The 18,975-nt window shown below is 49.1% G+C and overlaps 1 protein-coding gene across 5 annotated transcripts in view; it reads right to left on the reverse strand.

Moving 5' to 3' along the window:
• The window catches only part of XIAP (X-linked inhibitor of apoptosis), a 683,213-nt gene extending 665,357 nt beyond the window's left edge, over window positions 1–17,856 (reverse strand). The window contains exon 1 of one of the 5 annotated variants that reach the window (XM_069612668.1): window positions 17,747–17,856. The gene's annotated coding sequence lies outside the window, so the exon portion shown is untranslated. Of the gene's footprint in view, window positions 1–17,474 lie in introns of all 5 variants that reach the window. The other 4 variants (XM_069612665.1, XM_069612667.1, XM_069612669.1 and 1 more) reach the window with 4 other exon arrangements.
• Between the last annotated feature and the right edge of the window lie 1,119 nt (window positions 17,857–18,975).

The raw sequence follows: 18,975 nt of genomic DNA on the forward strand, positions 1-18,975 counted from the left end.
AGAAGATGAGGGAGGAGATGAAGAGTTTGGTAGCGTGGAAAGTGAGGGAGGGACGGATTTTGCTAATATTGAAGAGGTGGTAGCGACAGGTGCGAGAAGTGAGGGAAATATTTTGGGAGAAGGAGCGAGAGGAGTCAAAGAGAACGCCTAAATTACGAGCTTGGAGAGGGATAGGGAGGAAAGTGAATGAATGGGGGAGGAGAAGGAGGGGGAAGAGAGTTGGAGGGAAAGAATAGGACTTTGGTCTTGTCAGTGTTAAGAGAGAGAAAGCGGGAGGACATCCAGTAGAAGAGGAAAGGACCAAGCACTGAACCTTGGGGTACTCCGTAATCAAGAGGATAGGTAGGAGAGGTCCGGCCGCCCCAGGATACAGTAAAGGAGCGGGAAGAAAGGTAAGAGGATAACCAGTTGAGAACAGAGCCTTTCAACCCAAAGGAGGAAAGAGTGTGGAGAAGGAGGGGATGATCGACAGTGTCAAAGGCTGCGGAGAGATCGAGGAGAAAAAGGATAGAGGATTGCTTGGCATGGCGAGCGGACAGGAGGGAGTTAAGGATAGAGGTGAGAGCAGTTTCAGTGGAATGTTTGGGACGGAAGCCAGATTGGGAGGGTGGTAGGAGAGAGAAAGTAGTGACAAAGCATGAGAGCTGGGAGTAGGCAAGGCGCTCGAGAAGCTTAGAGAGGAATGGGAGAAGAGAGATAGGTCTGAAGTTAGAGGTGAGAAGTGGATCAGCAGAAGGTTTCTTCAGAATAGGAATAATCATAGCATGCTTGAAAGCAGAGGGAAAGGTTGCTGAGGAGAGGCAGATGTTGAAGAAGGAGGTAAGGTAGGGGATAAGAAGAGGGTGAATCTTAGAGATAAGAAGGGAAGGCAGAGGGTCAGTTGGGGCGGATGTGGGGTGGGCTTTGGATAGAAGGGCAGGGACTTCGGAAGGGGAGGCAGGTGAGAAGATGGACATTGTGGCGCTGCCCGATGACGGGGCGTGCATGCGGCGGCGTGACGCTGCACGCCGCCGCGTTCAGCATAAATAAACGGGGTGTTCCCAGCCGCGACAATGCGACCGGGAAGCCCGAGCAAGAAGGACGTGTGCGGTGTGAGTCCTTGTGCGCTGGGGGGCTTACGGGAATCACTGGGGGTCAGGACACACCCCCAACAGTGGCGACGAGTGGGGAATGATGCATGGGCCCGATGGCGACGAATCTGCAATTTTTCTTCCTGAAACGGAAACTTGCTGACATTTCGTTTCATGCCGTAGGCCGTGCTTCAGCCACGCGGCTGGTGGACATTTTGAATAATCAGGCTGTGGACTTCACAGAGCTCCAGTTTGGGCAGTGAGTGGCATCCAGGCATTTTTGGACACACTGTTAGCAGACAGTTTGATCTGCGTGCCTATTCCCGAATTTTGGGTCTTCTACGTCGAGTGCAAGCGAGGAGGAGGGCTACAATGGCTGGGCCTCCATAGCCCATAATTCTTCCTTGACTCAATTTTTGGAACAGCTGAAGGCTGGGGCCTTCTTCATCCTTTTCATCATCAGACTGCTGGCCCTACTGCTTTTTCATCTTCTTCATCATCAAAGAGGTGTGTTGCAGTGGTTCTTCATTCTGCTTCCTGGAATCATCAGGCCTGGTGGCTGGGACTGGGCTGTTTATGATTGCCCGTGGAGGGGGACAGTGTGATCTTGCCGTCTTCGCTCCCAGGGTGAACTTTCCTGTGCCTGGATGTGGATCAGAGTTTGAGTTGCGGCCCCCATTTTCCATGGTGGGGGTGCCTGTGCGTTCGAACTCATGAGTGATACTGAAGATCAGGACGGTGCACAACCAGTAGCGGTGCAGAGGCCTCCACTTGCTCAAGCAGGGCCTCAAGGCCTCTTGCCTCCAGTGCAGCCAGCGGTAGCACCTGTTGCCCAGCCAATCCTTCCTGCCATGGCCCAGGCACGTGCACACGCGGCCTTGCAGCCCATCCCAGAGTTTGATGTTTTGGGCCCGCCTTCTAGCTTGGGGCCCAGATGGAAGAGGTGGGTTGACCGCCTGGACATGTACTTTCGGGCGCTCAAGTGGTTGATGATGACAGCCGGCTGGCAACCATGTTGTACTCGGCAGGGCCTTCAGTCCAGGAGATTTTTGAATCGCTTCCAACAGGGGATGGATCCTACGGTCAGGCGAAAACCGCACTTCAAGCCCATTTTCTGCCTCTTGCCAACACAGACTATGAACGCTTCATGATGGTGTCCGCCAAACAGAAAGAGGATGAGACTTTGGACACATTCTATGGGCGCCTGAGGCGCCTGTCGCTGGCCTGTGCCTGGGGCGATGCGGAGGACATGATCAGGACCATGCTCATCTAGGCGTGCTCCTTGGGCATGCTCAGGCGCCAAGTGTAAAGGGAGCCCGGAATCACGCTGCCACGTATCCTCGAACTGGGGAGATGCCATGAAGTGTCTGAGGCGAGGGCAGCTAGAATGGAGGCTGGGTCACGCTCCATCAAGACCAAGGAGGTGTGTGCGATGTGGCGCGGTGGCAGAGGCACCAGAAGAATTGGCGACGGACCCCGGGACAGAGCCGGGAGGGCAGGGGAATCCTGCCAAAAGTGTGGGTACGACCTGCCCCACCCAACGGAATGCCCCGCGACCGGAAGGACATACGGAAGGTGTGGGCTGCCAGATCACTTCTCGAGGGTGTGCAAGTAGGCCATGCCTGTGATGGTGCTACGAGGCCTGGCCCGGTCCAGTCTCCTTCGCCAGGGCCGACCGCCTAACGTCGCTCAGGTGGACCAGAGTGAAGAGGACCCCCCCGGTGGAAGAAGCAGACGAAGAGGAGGAAGAGAACATTTTCTTCGTCTCCAGCGTGGGGATCCTGAAAGGGAAGAACAGGAGACAACCAAGGTGCGTGGTGGAAGTCAATCGGTCTCCAGTCCCTGTCCTGGTGGACACGGGGGCGTCCATCAATGTGATGGCCCGGGGACACTATGACGTTATGGACATGCCTCCTAAGTTGGTAGCACCAAAAGCCCGCATCTTCGCTTTCGGTGGTCTGGACCCTATCACACTGGATGGTGCTTTTGTGGCAAAGGTGGAGCACGACGGCTCGCAAATCACTGCACGCTTCTACGCGACACCGGTGAGCCCCAATACCTTGTTAAGATGTGCAGTGGCAGAGGCCCTCGGCATCGTCAGCTTTGCAAACTCGGTCTATCTGGAGGACATCAATGACTTGCTTGGGAACTATGCCGCACTGTTCAATGGGATCGGACAGATGGCTGGTGACCCAGTGAGGCTGCATATCAATGAATCTGTGCAGCCCATCGCCCTGAAACATCGCAGGGTACCCTTTCACCTTCGTGAACATGTCGACAAGGAGCTCGATAACTTGGTCAGTCTCGACATAATTGAGAGGGTGGAGGGTCCGACTCCCTGGGTGTCCCCAATTGCAGTGGCACGGAAACCCAAACAACCTGTCAGAATAGAAACAATATTGTGCCTCCCATTGTAACAATTGTATGTGTATTGGCCTACGCCAAGTTGTCTAAACATCATGTGCGAACAAACTCCACGGCAAGGTCTTGACTTTAGAGAAAGTAATGTAAGTCGCCATCTTGGATTGAGCCGCCATTTTAGGTTCTCTTGTTATGTAGAAGTCACCCTGAACATCAAAATGGAGGCCAAATGACATTCTGAGTAAAACTCTGGCTGTTGAGACCTCCGTGCAACTGAATAATTAATATGCCTGCAGGCCACTTGTCGGGGCCGCGAACTGAGACCTTGTCCTACCGTTGACCTATATGTAAATGTACAACTATATCAGTGAAACTAATCGAAATGTATATATTAAAGGATTGACATGGCAAGGAACCCAAAGACCTGTTTCGCAGAATGGTTCAAGAGGGTTGGCTCAGGGCTAGACAAATTGTATAAAAAGCCCGGGTATTCCAATGAGCGGTCTCTCACTAACACATTGAACCCTCGTTGAAGTTAGTTATGTTACTCTGAGAGCCGAATAGCTATCAGTTTGTCAATTGACTTGGTAACTGTTGTAGCTTTTTAAATAAAGCACTTGTATGTTTCTTTGTAACCTGTGTTGGTGTGTTTCTTTTCGGGCTTCCCGGCCGCATATTATTGTTCTGTTTTCACAGTTGGCGCCCGAATAGGGACCCTCAAGATTGATGCCGGATCACTGAAGGATTGACGCAGACTATCGAACCGGGAACGGACGGTGTGATACTGCGGGCCCGACCGAACGAGACGCGATACCTCGGCAGCGCTGCACGATCCGATCCTTGGACGATAGTCGTGTGGTCTGACATGGCATCTTGACGAGGGTCCATTTCTGAGGCGGGCAGATTTGTCGAAACCACCAAACACAAGGTAAAATTTGTTAGGTAAGTTCTTTGGTAAACCGTACAGTCCTCCTTAGGTTTGGTCAGGTGTAGTCGTGACCCGACTCTTAATTTAACCCTGACAATTTGAATTTGGCGTATTGTATCTGCAGACACAATTATTGACCAGGTAACACCAATTTTTTGTGAAATGCCTGGGAAATTGTCTAGCTGCTTTAGGGCTCTGTTCCGCAGCGATCGACAATCTTTGGAATTTAGCCGCCCGGCACCACAGGAAGGGTCGCCGGCGTGTACTATGTACTGTAAGCATGGCATTGGAAGTATAGTATTTAATGATATTTGGCACAGACAAACCAGACATGCCTCCGAATTTCAGTGGCCAATCAATGGTAGTTTCGAGATCCCCCGTATTGAATACCTAGAATCGGTATTGCTAAAGAAGAAGGCCAGACCTGCAGCATTTGATGTTTTGCAGAATTGGAAAAAAGAAGCGTTGCAGCAGCTTAAAAGTAGGGATAAACATGCACGCCGTCATAAAACAAATGCAGAAAAGGCGTTGTTATATGATAAGGAAAAACATTCAGAGTCAGTCAAAAATATGGATAGGGCTTTCTCACTCGGTATCCAGAAAATCTATCCCTCTAAAGATTTCCATGTTTCTGAAAAATGTATTGAAAAATTGTTAAGCGAACGCAGGCCTGGTGCTTCTGCGCCACCTCCGTATGATCCTCTCCCTGGTGCTCTGCCCATTCCTGCTTTTTTTCCTGCTGTTATTCCTGCTCCCCCTGTACAACCTACTGTTCCTATTCCTCCAGTTGTTGTTCCTCCACCTATTCTACCACCCCTTCCTCTTGCACTGATAGTTGCACCCCCATTGAATTTGCCCACACCTCCGCTCCCGGGTAGTTCTGTACTGACTGAAGTTGATCAGGGTGCGGGGTCAAATATTGTTACTCGAAATACTGTCTCTGCAGAAAAGAAACGGGAATTATTTGCATGGGCTAAGCATTGTATGGTGAGAGGTGATCAAGCGGACGTTCTCTCCACATTATCAAATATGGGCAATTTTCCCGAGAAAAATGTTTTCATTGAAAGTTTGGGGACTCATTTATGTGTAATGTGGGGTAGATTACATAATACGGATCTCCCACAAGGGTTGAGGGATCTAAACACTTTAGCGCTTTCGATGGACACAGAGGAGAAAGTACATGGTCATGTTGAGAGGTTGTTTGAGTATAGGAGGGACTTAGAAAGATTACGGGATGAGGATGGTGAAGACGACAGTATGTATGTACAGAAACGGTTCCTTCCGTGTCGTAGATCGGCATCTGAGGAAGTACGAATTTGTACCAAAGATGCGATCCGATGGATCTCTGATTCATCGATACCGCCGGATGAAGTATATGACACGTATAGTCAGTATACAGTAGAAATGCAGAGGAAGGTGATTCAGGTAATGGTACAGTATCTACAGGATGAATGTGTAAGGAAAAAGGTTAGTTGTCCTATAGAGTTATTGGGTATTTGTAAAAGGGCTTTTTCGCCCGATACTTCTTCGACTGCCTTAGCGCTCGACCTGGCTCTGTTGCTCAGTAAGCGGTCGGAGTTACCTATATCTCAGTTGCCAATGAGAGAGGTTCCTCCGACATTTGTCCCAAAGGTTGAGATTCCCGCTGGGACAGGTGCACCCGCTGTGGACATCCCTGCACATTATGTAACGCAATTTGTTCACGTCCCGTTTTCGCGACAGGAAGTGAACACTATCAGACAATCAATTCCCGATATTAGGAAAAATCCGACAGGATTCTACAAAGAGATAGACTCTGTTTTGCAGTCCTCTGTTTTGCAGTCCTCTGTGTTCACCTTAAGTGATATTGACTTGCTATTCCCTGTACTCCTGCCCGTAGATTTATGGAAGCAGGTTCGAACAATAGACGATGTACCAGGGTTGGGAGATACGTGGGCTAACATGACTAGGTTTGATGGGGAAAGACCAGCTGGTGAGAAACCACCTCAGGTAATACTCACTTTGCCTGATAGAATTGTCGCAAAATTGAAAACCATAATTCCTGAGAAAATAATTATTTGGGACAAGCTTACGGCCTGTGTTCAAGGAAAAACTGAAGGTGCCACCGAATTCTTTAATAAATTCGAACAGGTATTCTCTGACTTCAGTGGACAGGACTTGGGCACAGAGTCTGGGAAAAGGTTGTTTGTGGACAAATTTGTACGTGGATTGTTGCCCGACATCCAGTCACAGATTATGTCCTCTGAGAGCGCTTGGCAGGCGAAATCCCAATCTCAAGTTTTACACATGGCTCAGTATTATGAGAACCGTGTTAATAATGAAAAAGAGAAAATAGAGAAGAGGAAAGGAGATTTGAAGACTAAAGTATTGTTACAACAAATTGTTAGAAATCCCAGAGGAGGTAATTCACAGACCAGAGGTCAGTATGTTCCAAAAGGGAACGTTCCCTTGGGTCCTGTGAATTTTAATCAATGTGCCTATTGCCGCCAGGAAGGTCATTGGCGTGCACAGTGCCCCGTCCTTCGACAAAGGTCAAACAACACATTTGGGAGTATGGGTAGACGACCTAGAGGTCGCCCCGGAGTGGGGGGCCCTGATAGAGGTCAGTTCTCGCAAGATCCTCAGCAACCTTTTTCACGGAAAAATCAGACTTCGAGTGTGGACACGAGAAATATATTTGATCACCCTTCTGCTGCCTACCTTTCTGAAGAGCTTCCTTCCGACGACGTTTTATTTCGTTAGGATTGCCCGAAGCAGGGTTTGGAACCTTCACCTATTCCCGTTAATCAGAAAGGTCCCTACGTTGAATTGTTAGTGGGGAATAGGAAACATCCGTTTTTGATAGACACTGGAGCACAGAAGTGCTCCATTGATCATTCCCGGGTTCCAAACATTCCACTGTCAGGGCAAACTAATGTTTCTGTAGGGTTTTCTGGCATACCAATTGCTTGCCCGGTTTCTTCGCCGGTGCCCGTTTCTCTGGGTCCCTTCACGGACCACTGTCCCTTCCTCTTGACTTCAAACTGTGGAGAGAATTTGCTGGGGTTAAATCTGTTGAAGAAATTAAATGCAGTAATTCATTGTTCCTCTGACGGAGTGCGATTGACTGTTTCACCACAGCAACTTCCCAGTTCTCAGTTTTTGACTCGACCATTGCCTCCTGAGTTTAGCGTTGTCCCGGAATGTTTGTGGGCGGTTGACAATGATGTCAGGGTACTACAGGTTGCTTTGAAGTGCATTGTCTCCGATTTTGTGCATCAAGGAGTGATTGAAGAGATTGCAGGTAGCTTATGTAACAGCCCGATTTTACCCGTATACAAGAAAGGCGACAATGCAATCCCATTCCGTTTCATAATTGATCTACGCGCTATTAACAAAGTTGTCGCCCCACAATTTCCAATTGTGCCTGATGTGACAACGATACTAACGATGATCCCTGCTACAGCTACGCACTTTAGTGTTGTGGATCTAAAGAATGCTTTCTTCAGTATTCCTATACACAAGGAGAGTAGATTTTTGTTCGCGTTCACCTTGGGGGGACGTTCGTTCACATTTACTCGTGCACCTCAGGGTTATACTGAAAGTCCAAGCATTTATAGTAGGGCTTTGAAAGAGCAGCTTGATACCCTTGAATTGCCACCTACTTGTACACTGCTTCAGTATGTTGATGACTTGCTTTTAGCTGCAGATTCTGAAAGTGCTTGTAAAGAAGGCACTGTATTGTTGCTTATTCATTTGGCTGAAAACGGTCATAAAGCTTCGCTTAAAAAATGTCAATATTGTTGTCAGGAGGTCGCCTATTTAGGCTATCTCCTCTCAAAGGAGGGGAGAAGACTGACACCTGAAAGAATAAAACACATTTCTGGCAGGTCTGTTCCAAATACACAGAAGGAAGTCAGAGCCTTAATAGGTATGGCTTATTACTGTAGGATATGGATCCCAAACTTCTCACTAGTGATAAAACCGATGTTGGCCTTGACGAAGAAGGGCATTTCTTCGCCGCTGCCATGGAAATCGGAACATCAACGATCATTTGAGCTTCTCAAAACTGCGTTATGCTCTGCACCGGTTCTGGGTACTCCAAATTACAATAAGGCCTTTGTGTTGTTTGTGCATGAATGTGATGGATGTGCTTTGGCCGTGTTAACACAGGAACACGGAGGGAAGAATAGACCGTGCGGCTACTACTCTTCCGCCCTTGATCCAGTCGCATGCGCTTTGCCAAGATGTTTGCGAGCTGTCGCTGCTGCTGGCGCGTCTGTAAAACAGAGTGAGGGAATGGTCCTAGGCCATGATTTAATCCTGATGGTACCTCACTCTGTAGATGTCCTATTGAATAAAACCCAAACGCAACACCTCACCTCTGCACGGCTGACGAGGTATGAATTAACTCTGTTTGCCCCTCACATTCAAATTAAGAGGTGTTGTGTTCTTAATCCGGCTGAACTCCTACCTTTCCCGCAAAATACTGTTTGCGGTGACGAAGAATCACATGACTGCCTGTATACTACTGAACAGGAAACGAAGGGCAGGATAGACCTTATAGATACTCCTTTGGGCAATGCGGAAGGGGAGCTGTTTTGTGATGGCTCCTGCTTCAAACTCCCAGATGGTACATCTACAGCAGCCTATGCAGTTACTACATTGAGTACGGTTGTTGAAACTAAGAGAATTCCGCATAACTCTGCGCAGGCCGCAGAGATTATAGCGTTGACCCGAGCTTGTGAACTCTCTGAAGGGCATACAGTAAACATATATACTGATAGCCAGTACGCCTTTGGGGTGGCTCACAACTTTGGGAGGCTCTGGTCGGAAAGAGGATTCCTAACCTTACATGGGACCAAGATTCAGCATGGCCCCGATAGTGCAATTGCTCTCGGCACTCTCACTCCCATGTCAGTTAGCGATCATGAAACGTGCAGCACATCGTAAGGTCATAGATGATGTGGGAAAAGGGAACGCTTTTGCTGACCAGATAGCCAGGCAAACGGCCACAGACCTTAGCGCAGACATGTATGCTCTAAGAGAAACAAAAGATGCCTACGTAATGGATGAGGGTATTGGGTCTGTGTGAGATATCCAATCTGATGCCACAATAGAAGAATCTAAAAGGTGGGCCGAAGGGATGAGGAAACTAGATGACGATGGGTGTTGGGTGGATACATCTGAAGGGAAATGGTTGCTCCCTGATTCATATGTGCTGGCGATGGTTACGATGGCACACGGTCCTACGCATGTGTGTGCTCAGCAGATCACGAAAATGTTAGAACAAGTCTGGGTGAATGATAAAATTTTGAAGATCGCACAGCGCTATGTTCAAAGTTGTATGATTTGCTTACAGCACAATGTGGGGAAGGGGACAGTAACTCCAAGGGGTAGTTTTGGGCCTCCTTCTGTTCCCTTCGAGGTCATCCACTTTGATTTTATTGAGATGGAACGGTGTAACAATCTAATATATGTTCTTGTGATCATTTGTGCTTTTAGTAAATGGGTTGAGGCTCTCCCAGTTAAGGATGCTACTGCCATGACCACTGCAAAGACTATGGTAAAGGAATTCTTTCCACGATTTGGGCTGCCAAGGGTAATTTGGTCAGACAACGGTCCCCATTTTGTTGCAGCAGTAATTTTGCAGATATGCACAGCGTTACACATTGAAAAGCGATTTCACTTGGCTAGACATCCTCAAAGTGCTGGGTTGGTAGAGAGACATAACGGTATCCTGAAGAATAAACTTGCTAAAACATGCGCCGGCACCAAACTAAAATGGCCGGACGCCTTACCTATTGTATTGTTAGCCATGCGTGCCACACCTCAAACTAAGACTGGGCTCTCTCCATTTGAGGTAGTGATGGGGAGACCTGCTAATATTTGGGGTCTTCCAAAGCCCAAAGCTCGGAGGGAGGTTGAAAATGTGTTGCTTGTAGACTACTGTAATCAGTTGACTAAAAATCTCTATCTTATTTATCATCAGGTTCAATCAGCTTTACCTATACGGTTTACGGGCCTAGGACACAATATTCAGCCTGGAAGTTGGGTCCTGGTGAAGGCCTACGAAAGGTCTTCCTGCCTCGCGCCTCGCTGGCGGGGACCCTATCAGGTGCTGCTGGTCACCCAGACAGCAGTGCGGGTGGCTGGAAAGAAGCATTGGATCCACGCGACGCATGTCAAGAAACTTCCTCACCTGATGCCACGCGTTACAGAAGAAGCAGAACCCCTCGCTGATGCTACAATCTCAGATCCTGAAGTAGCAAATAGAGCTGTGAGTGTGTCAGAGAATCTCTCTGAGCCCGTGGAGCTGGGGGAACAGTCCATTTCGTCTCCACACTCTTTGGAAAGGTCGCTTCCGGAAAACCTTGTTTCAAGTTCTGCGACTTGCGTCGCCTCCGATACGTTGCTTCCCTCAGGAAATGACGTTACCTTATTTCCGGATCAAACAGTACCGGGAACCACCAGGTTTCTCAAGAAAATAGAACTACGGCACTGGTTTTGCCTGTGCATCTGGAAAGAAAGAGTCATTGAGAGTTTTGTTCTTGCAAAAGAAAGTTTTTGAAAAAGAAAAAGGGGATTCTGCTGGCTAGGGTTGGGGAAGGACTAAGAAGTCACGCGACCGTAGTGTCGCCAGCAACGAACATTGGGGTCGTCGATTGAAAAAACTACGATGCCTGCCACCTCCACCGCTGCTGTTCGCATTGGACTTGTGAATAAGGGGGTGACCAACTCGGACAATGAACAATGTGCCTGGGCCCCGAAAACGTATTGCTGTGTTGTGTTAATAGTAATTGGAATTTGTATAGTTACTGCCGTGGGACTCTGGTACTTCGAAGAAATGTATCCTCTAGAGCCTCTTCTGCCAATTGAAATTGTACCTACTGCTTTGACTCCCTCTGTACACCTTCATACTTTGTCACCTAAGGACTCCCAGCATAGACGAAAGTACCATAATAACACTTTAATGATAATAATGAATTCAACGCATGCCATTTTTAATAAGAGTAATTGCTGGATTTGCACCCATTTACCGCAACATGGCAATAAGGGGCTAGGATGGTATATTCACCCTTTACCTTTAACGACTGCTTGCTACGCCTCTTTTAGAGCACTATTCTTTGGCCGTTGGAATGACAGCATCTCAGGGAACTTTGATGGAACTAATTTAAATGATTTTGAGAAACGTGAATTGACTCCCCTGGGATGCTCGCTTTTTGCAAATAGAAGTAAAGCTAATGTTGCATCTATTAGGCCATCTGATAAACTGTCTCTTCCCTTCCAAACTCTAATTTGGAATCTTTAAAATGGCTCTGATAGGCAATAAGGACGCTGTGCCACCTTCCTACTCTATTAACCATAGCCCCAATTCAGTCCCCTTTTGTATACAAAGAAATGGCACTCGGTCAATGGGAGATTTTGAAGGTTGTGTGAACATTGCAAATTTGACCGGGGAGAACAGGCCTCTATATGTAGGGGGGCCTGTCTATTTAGTTTGTGGTAGTTCAGCATTTCCCTGGTTGGCCAAGGATTGGCAGGGAACCTGTTATTTGGGAATCCTGTTACCTGGGGTATTCATAGCTAGCACATTGGAAGTTTCTAAGACTCGCCCACGGCGGGACGAGAATGGAGATACCCCAGGGCAAATATTGGGAGATATAACAAAATAAGTTGTGCCATTTTGGGGACAGATAGCAAATTCTGAAAATATTAGGGGGCTAGCAAGAGTACTGGAGAGAACCATCAACCGGACCACGGATATACTCTACAATATGACACTGGAACAGAAAGCAATAAGATTGGTAGCGCTCCAAAACCGGATGGCATTAGATGTCATTCTGGCAGACCGTGGTGGAGTATGTAAATTAGTGGGGTCCGCTTGCTGTGTTTTCGTACCAGATTCCTCACCGACAATTTTCAAAGCAATACAGAACTTGCACATCCTTAGTTCAGAAGTTCATGTTCCTGTGGGAGATTGGAGTATTAGTGCTTGGTTCTGGGATTCTCTACGATCCTGGGGTTGGAAGGTGCTTTCTGTTGTACTGGTTATTTTGGGAATCCTGCTATTCCTTTGTTGCTGTATCCAATGTCTACCCAGTATATGTGCAATGCTAGGGGGATGTTGCGCTCAGGCAGTGAGCACGATAGGGCACAAAATGTATGCCCCAGATACAGCATCTAAAGAGTTTATGTTACAAGAGGTTCTGGTGAACGACCTAATGGCTATAGATATTACGGATAACGATTCAGGATGTGTGGACGACAATGCATGGTGTTATCTACAAAGACATTAGAAATGATATTAGCACTTGGCATAGGGCAAAAGGAGGGTTTGTCAGAATAGAAACAATATTGTGCCTCCCATTGTAACAATTGTATGTTTATTGGCCTACGCCAAGTTGTCTAAACATCATGTGCGAACAAACTCCACGGCAAGGTCTTGACCTTAGAGAAAGTAATGTAAGTCGCCATCTTGGATTGAGCCGCCATTTTAGGTTCTCTTGTTATGTAGAAGTCACCCTGAACATCAAAATGGAGGCCAAATGACATTCTGAGTAAAACTCTGGCCGTTGTGACCTCCGTGCAACTAAATAATTAATATGTCTGCAGGCCACTTGTCGGGGTCGCGAACTGAGACCTTGTCCTACCGTTGACCTATATGTAAATGTACAACTATATCAGTGAAACTAATCGAAATGTATATATTAAAGGATTGACCTGGCAAGGAACCCAAAGACCTGTTTCGCAGAATGGTTAACCCACAAGAGGTTTGGCTCAGGGCTAGACAAATTGTATAAAAAGCCCGGGTATTCCAATGTGCGGTCTCTCACTAACACATCGAACCCTCGTTGAAGTTCGTTATGTTACTCTGAGAGCCGAATAGCTATCCGTTTGTCAATTGACTTGGTAACTGTTGTAGCTTTTTAAATAAAGCACTTGTATGTTTCTTTGTAACCTGTGTTGGTGTGTTTCTTTTCGGGCTTCCCGGCCTCATATTATTGTTCTGTTTTCACAAACCAGATGCCGTCAGAATCTGTGTCGACATGAGGCTGCCGAATAAAGCTATCAAGAGAGAGAGGCACCTCACCCCGAATTTGATGACATCATTGCCGAGGTATAGGGTGCTCGCTTCTTTTCAAAGCTGGACCTCCGAGCGGGCTACCACCAGGTTGTTCTCCACCCCGAGTCGAGCTACATTACCACCTTTACCACACACCGAGGGCTGTACCGCTACAAAAGACTGAGCTTTGGTGTGTCTTCGGCGGCAGAGGTGTTCCAAAATATCATCCGAGGTGTCCTAGCAGATCTGGAGGGTGTCTTGAATATCAGTGATGATATCCTGGTGTTTGCCAGGACGGAGGTGGACCACCTGAGGCGGCTGGCGAAAACATTTGAGAAGTTGCAGTCCCTGGGCCTCACCCTCCACAAGGAGAAATGCGAGTTTCTGAGACCTTCGATAGAGTTCTTTGACTTTGTATTTAAAGAAGGGGGTGTATCACTGGGTCCCAAGAAGGTCCAGGACATTAAAAAGGCGCAACCTCCGGAATCTGTGTCCGATGTGCGGAGCTTCCTGGGTATGGTTACATACTGTGGACGGTTTATCCAGAATCTGGCCTCCAGGTCGGAACCGCTCAGAGCACTGACAAGGAAAGATACCACCTAGAACTGGGGTCCGCTTGAACAGGCGGCATTCGATGCCAATCAGGGGTGCCCTGGCAGCAGAGGATACCATGGCCTTCTTTGATCCAGCGTTGCCGTCGGAGATCATTGTCGATGCCAGCCCGTTCGGCCTGGGCGCCGTGTTGACGCAGATTGACCGTGATGGGGGTATCCGCTCGGTGGCTTACGCCAGCAAAGCATTGTCGGATGCAGAGCAACGGTATTCACAGATTGAGCGCGAGGCGCTGGCGGTGCTCTGGGGCTGTAGTCACTTCCGGCTCTACGTCCTCGGACGCCCGGTGACGGTGATGATGGACCACAAGCCATTGCTTCCTATCTTGGCCGGGTCATCATCCAAGCCGCCGGCCAGGATTGAGCGGTGGATGCTCGTTCTCCTGGAATACGGAGTCACCTTGGTGTTTCGGCCGGGGGCGAACAATGCGGCGGACTATCTCTCAAGACACCCGGGTGCGCCTGGGAAGGAAGACCATGACACTTGTGCAGAAAAAGCCGATGAATATGTACGTGTGGTGGTGGAGGCGGCCACGCCGAATGCAATGCCACTGGGGGAGCTCGAGGCCGCTGCAGCGGAAGATGAGCGTTTCCAAATCCTGAGGCACTCCATGCAGCATGGCTCCGGGAAGTCGGTGCTGGAGGCCCTGGCGGGCCGCACTCAGGAGGCCAGAACCGGACTGGAGCAGCTGTGGAAGGTCCGGGAGGAGCTCTCTTTTTCGGCATCCGGTCTTCTGCTCAGGGGAGATCGCATTGTCGTGCCCCAATCCAAGGTGAGGGAAGTGATCACCCTTGCCCACCGTGGACACCAGGGCGCTGCCAAGACTAAGGCCCGCCTAAGACTGAAAGTGTGGTTCCCGGAACTGGAACGCAAGGTGGACGATTTTTGTGGCGGCCTGCGTCTGATGTCAGGCGGCGTCTCCCCTGCAGCGTGAGCCTGCCATAGAAGCGATGCCTGGGGGGATGTGACCCTGGGAAGTTGCTCATGCGGACTTTGGCTCCACCACGATGGGCAACCACTTCCTGGTGCTGGTCGACGAATACTCAAGATACCCGGAGGTGGAATTCGTGGAGTCGGTGGCGTTTGAGCATGTGGTGGTGGCCGTGGAAAAGGTGTTTGCGGCCCATGGTTTCCCCCACACACTTGACTCGGACAACGGGGCGCCGTTCCAGAGCGAGTGATTCTCAGAGCTAATGGAGAGCTGTGGGGTGCTACACAGGAAGATCACACCCCTATGGCCAAGGGCAAACGGCGAAGCCGAACGGCTGATGAGGACTCTGAACAAGACCTTTAGAATCGGCCAGGGCCAATCCCTCCAAAGAGCTCTCTATCAATTCCTGGGGGTGTACCGCACCACCCCGCATGCCTCCACCGGAGTGGCCCCGGCAGAGGCGTTATTCAAACGGTGCCATCGGGGGCTGTTACCGGAGATGGGGGAGAAAGAACCGGGGGGTAATCGACAACCAACAGGTTGACGCAGAACGGCGAGTGAGGATCGAGCAGGAAAACACCTGGCGAGGACTTCGCCCGCAGCGGCTGGAGCCGGGCGAAGAGGTCCTCATTCGAAATAGACACCCCCATGGAAAGCTCTCCCTTCCGTATGAGCCTGAGTCGCTGAACGTTGTTGCAGTCAAGGGATCCATGGTGACTGCCTCAGACGGAAGGTCTGCGGTAACCCGCAATGTGAGCTTCTTCAAGAAGCTAGGGGATCTGAGACCTGACCCGGACTTAAGGGTGGTTCCTAAGGACGAAGGAGAGACACCCTGCCTGCCTCAGTCCCCGGCCCGGACGACGCCTATGGACAGATCACCCGCGCCAGAGGTACCCCCAGAGGGCTGGGCGAGGGAAACCCGCTCACCTCAGTGACTACGTATTGGGACATTTGTCTGAGCAGCCTGATGGTGAGAACTGTTAAAGGGACCCAGGTGGATGTCAATAAAGGGGTGTTTTGGAACTGGGTTTTAGATGGGGTTATCGTTGTAGTGTTATTTGGTTTGCAGTGGGTATTCTTTAAGTGTTTGTTGTTGTCCTCCTGAAAAAGGAGGAGTGTAGCGCTGTCCGATGACGGGGCGCGCACGCAGCGGCGTGACGTTGCACGCCGCTGCGTGCAGCATGTAAACGGGGTGTTCCCGGCCACAACAGTGCGACCGGGAAGCCCGAGCCAGAAGGACGTGTGCGCTGTGAGTCCTTGTGCGCTGGGGGGCTTACGGGAATCACTGGGGGGTCAGGACACACCCCCAACAGACATGAAGGATGAGAGAGGGGAGGGGGAGGAAAAAAGGGGGGAAATCAGAGGGGGTGTTGATTTTTTGCCAAAGGGTAAGAATTTTGGAGAAGAAGTTAGTGAAGTCAGAAGAAGAGAGTGCGGAGTTGGAGTGGGAGGAGAGAGAAGTCGAGAGAGTTTGGAAGATACTGCCAGGGTGGGTGGCTTGAGATTGGAATACAAAACCATTATATTAAAAAAAGACAGTCACAAGGTTACCCAGGATTAGCTACGTTTAGCATCTGTTTCACTCTGAGCCTGTAACGTGATGCTCATGCAGCTTTTCAAAGTAAAGAGCTACGGTTTATCCTCCGACTTCTCAATTCTTAACTTTATACATTCGTCTTTCTCAAACCAACATAAATAACATTCAAATTTAAACTCTAGTGTAGCAGGGGCGCCCTGTCAACTATGTAGACTATTTCAATAAAACGGATGTACACAATGGTTTGCAGAGAGCTCTGCAAGTTAGACACGTGTGAACGCGCGAGTCCCAAGCCGAGATAGGTGCTTCCCGGGGGCAAGGCTTCGGGTCCGCCTACCTACCCCGCCCATCTCTTAATGGCGGCCATTTTATTCGCAGTACGCACATCTCGTAGCTGTGAGGGTTTATTATGCCGACGCCGTTTTAAGGTCACGCGATAAATACAAGTCAACCACGCCCCTTCACCGATAAAGTAAACACCTACTAACTCAGGGTGTGTCGACTACAGTTTTAGGAAGAGGGGGCGGCATTGCGGGAGGCCTCAAACAAATCGAGAAAACATCGGAGTAAAATAAAAGACACAACGGTGGGGAAGGGGAGCTGAAAGAAGGCGGTGCTACACAAAAATAGAAAGGAAAATGGGTGGTCCAAAATAAAGTCAGAGGAGGATATGTAAAGGACGACAAACAAATGAGGTTTTAAGTAAGGGTGTAAGATAGCGCGGATACAACAGTTTATCGAGTATTTCGGTAAACAGGAAACACTGACACAAGTCGAAGGACAAATAGTTTTAGATGGAGAGCTGAATGCACACTAGGTCCGATTCATAATTAATTTCCAACTACGGCTCCAAGCAGTCGCTTGAAAAAGAAGCTCATTGCAGCATTGTTCACACAGCACAATAGCGGCACGCAGTTCTCTGAGTGACACAATAAACCAACACAGAACCGAGTAAAACATTACGTCTTGCATGCACTCATGTCCATTACCTCAAGTGGTGGAGCAAACCTCGAGTGGGTGCAGGACTGAAAAATGTTTTGAGGATGGGATCATGACTATAATCGGTGATCACCTACAAGCCCACACTTGTCTGCTACCAATTGTACATTTGCTTAAAAATGCACATGTTATGGGGGCATAAGAGCCCGACCAATATGGCTGCATCTCAGTGGGCTAAGCTACACCATTGGAATCTAACCACCGAGATCCTGATAAATCCCTACTTTCTGCAATGGGTTGGAGTATGCACCGAGTCACATACCTGCTTAACCTCCGAATTTTAACAATTTCTGCGGGTCTCGGGAATCTCCGAAATGTTGGTGTTCTTTCCGGGTCCCGTCAGATCCTCCACCCGATTGGCTGCCAAAGACTGGTGCCTGTAGCCAATCGGGTGGAGGTGTGGGCGGGACCCGGAAACGGTGCAGCTGAACACAAGGAAGATGAATTTCAGGACGATTGGCAAAAAGGCCTATAGTCGCCACTGAAATAGTGTTTGTGGACTCACAGGTTGCTGGTAAAGAAAAGCCTATGGAGGAGTTTCAGGGGGACTTATTCTGCGCAGCCTCTTCAACGACAATTGACCCTAGTCCCCTACCGAGTAACGAGTTAACCTTGTCAAATGGGGACCGGCCGGCCAAATCCTGGCCTAATAACCACAATACTGTAAATCCGTTTACTTTTGGTATTGAAAACCGGTCAAACACTTCCAATGCCCAATACCAAAGGTCTAAACAGGGCTGGAAACCCTTTGGCATCACCACTGCGATGGGCCTAAATAACTCGGTTGTTCACAAGGTTAATCAGCCCCCCAAGGGTAACCATTGGCCCGAACCCTCGGATCTATGTTTCCCTCCCTCGTCCTTTGGTTCATTAGACACCTCGGATGTAATCTTTAAGGTCAGGGGAAAAAACATGGAGTCATCGACGCACGAGGTGGGTCCTCACCTCCAAGCAGTCAGCAACGGCGGTGTGGGCCAGGCCCCTAGGCCCCTCAAAGGGGTTACTCCGCAGCAGGCTCCCTTCCACAGTAAACGCTCCAGACGGCTACCTTCTCCCACGGACGAAGACCTTTTGACAGTTTTGGCAACCACCCAGGCGGAGGAAGAGCCCAAAAAGGACCCCAACATAGACTCCAAAATGATCACTGCGTTTGCGCTAGTTATGGCGCCTTTATGAAACTAATTGAATCTCAAAACAACCAACTTCGCGATCACATGACTACAATCACTATGCTACTCTCCAAAATGATCTTTGTAGAAGGATTCATCTCGGCGCTCCAAACCAACCTGGATAAAAATGCAGACCAGACAGTACAAATCCTGAAGAGTATCATTGAGCCGATTATCAAGGATAAAGATTAGAGAAGATCAGAAAGGTTGAGCTCTCAATCAACGGGAGTGGGTGGATTCCATTCGGGTGTGGTAAACTCGGTAGAAGTACCCTTATACTTTGACACTACAATCACAAAGGGCCCCGAGACAAGGCTCCCTT

Source organism: Ambystoma mexicanum, chromosome 5p (assembly GCF_040938575.1).
Source record: "Ambystoma mexicanum isolate Mex_15411 chromosome 5p, UKY_AmexF1_1, whole genome shotgun sequence".
Lineage (NCBI taxonomy): Eukaryota > Metazoa > Chordata > Amphibia > Caudata > Ambystomatidae > Ambystoma > Ambystoma mexicanum.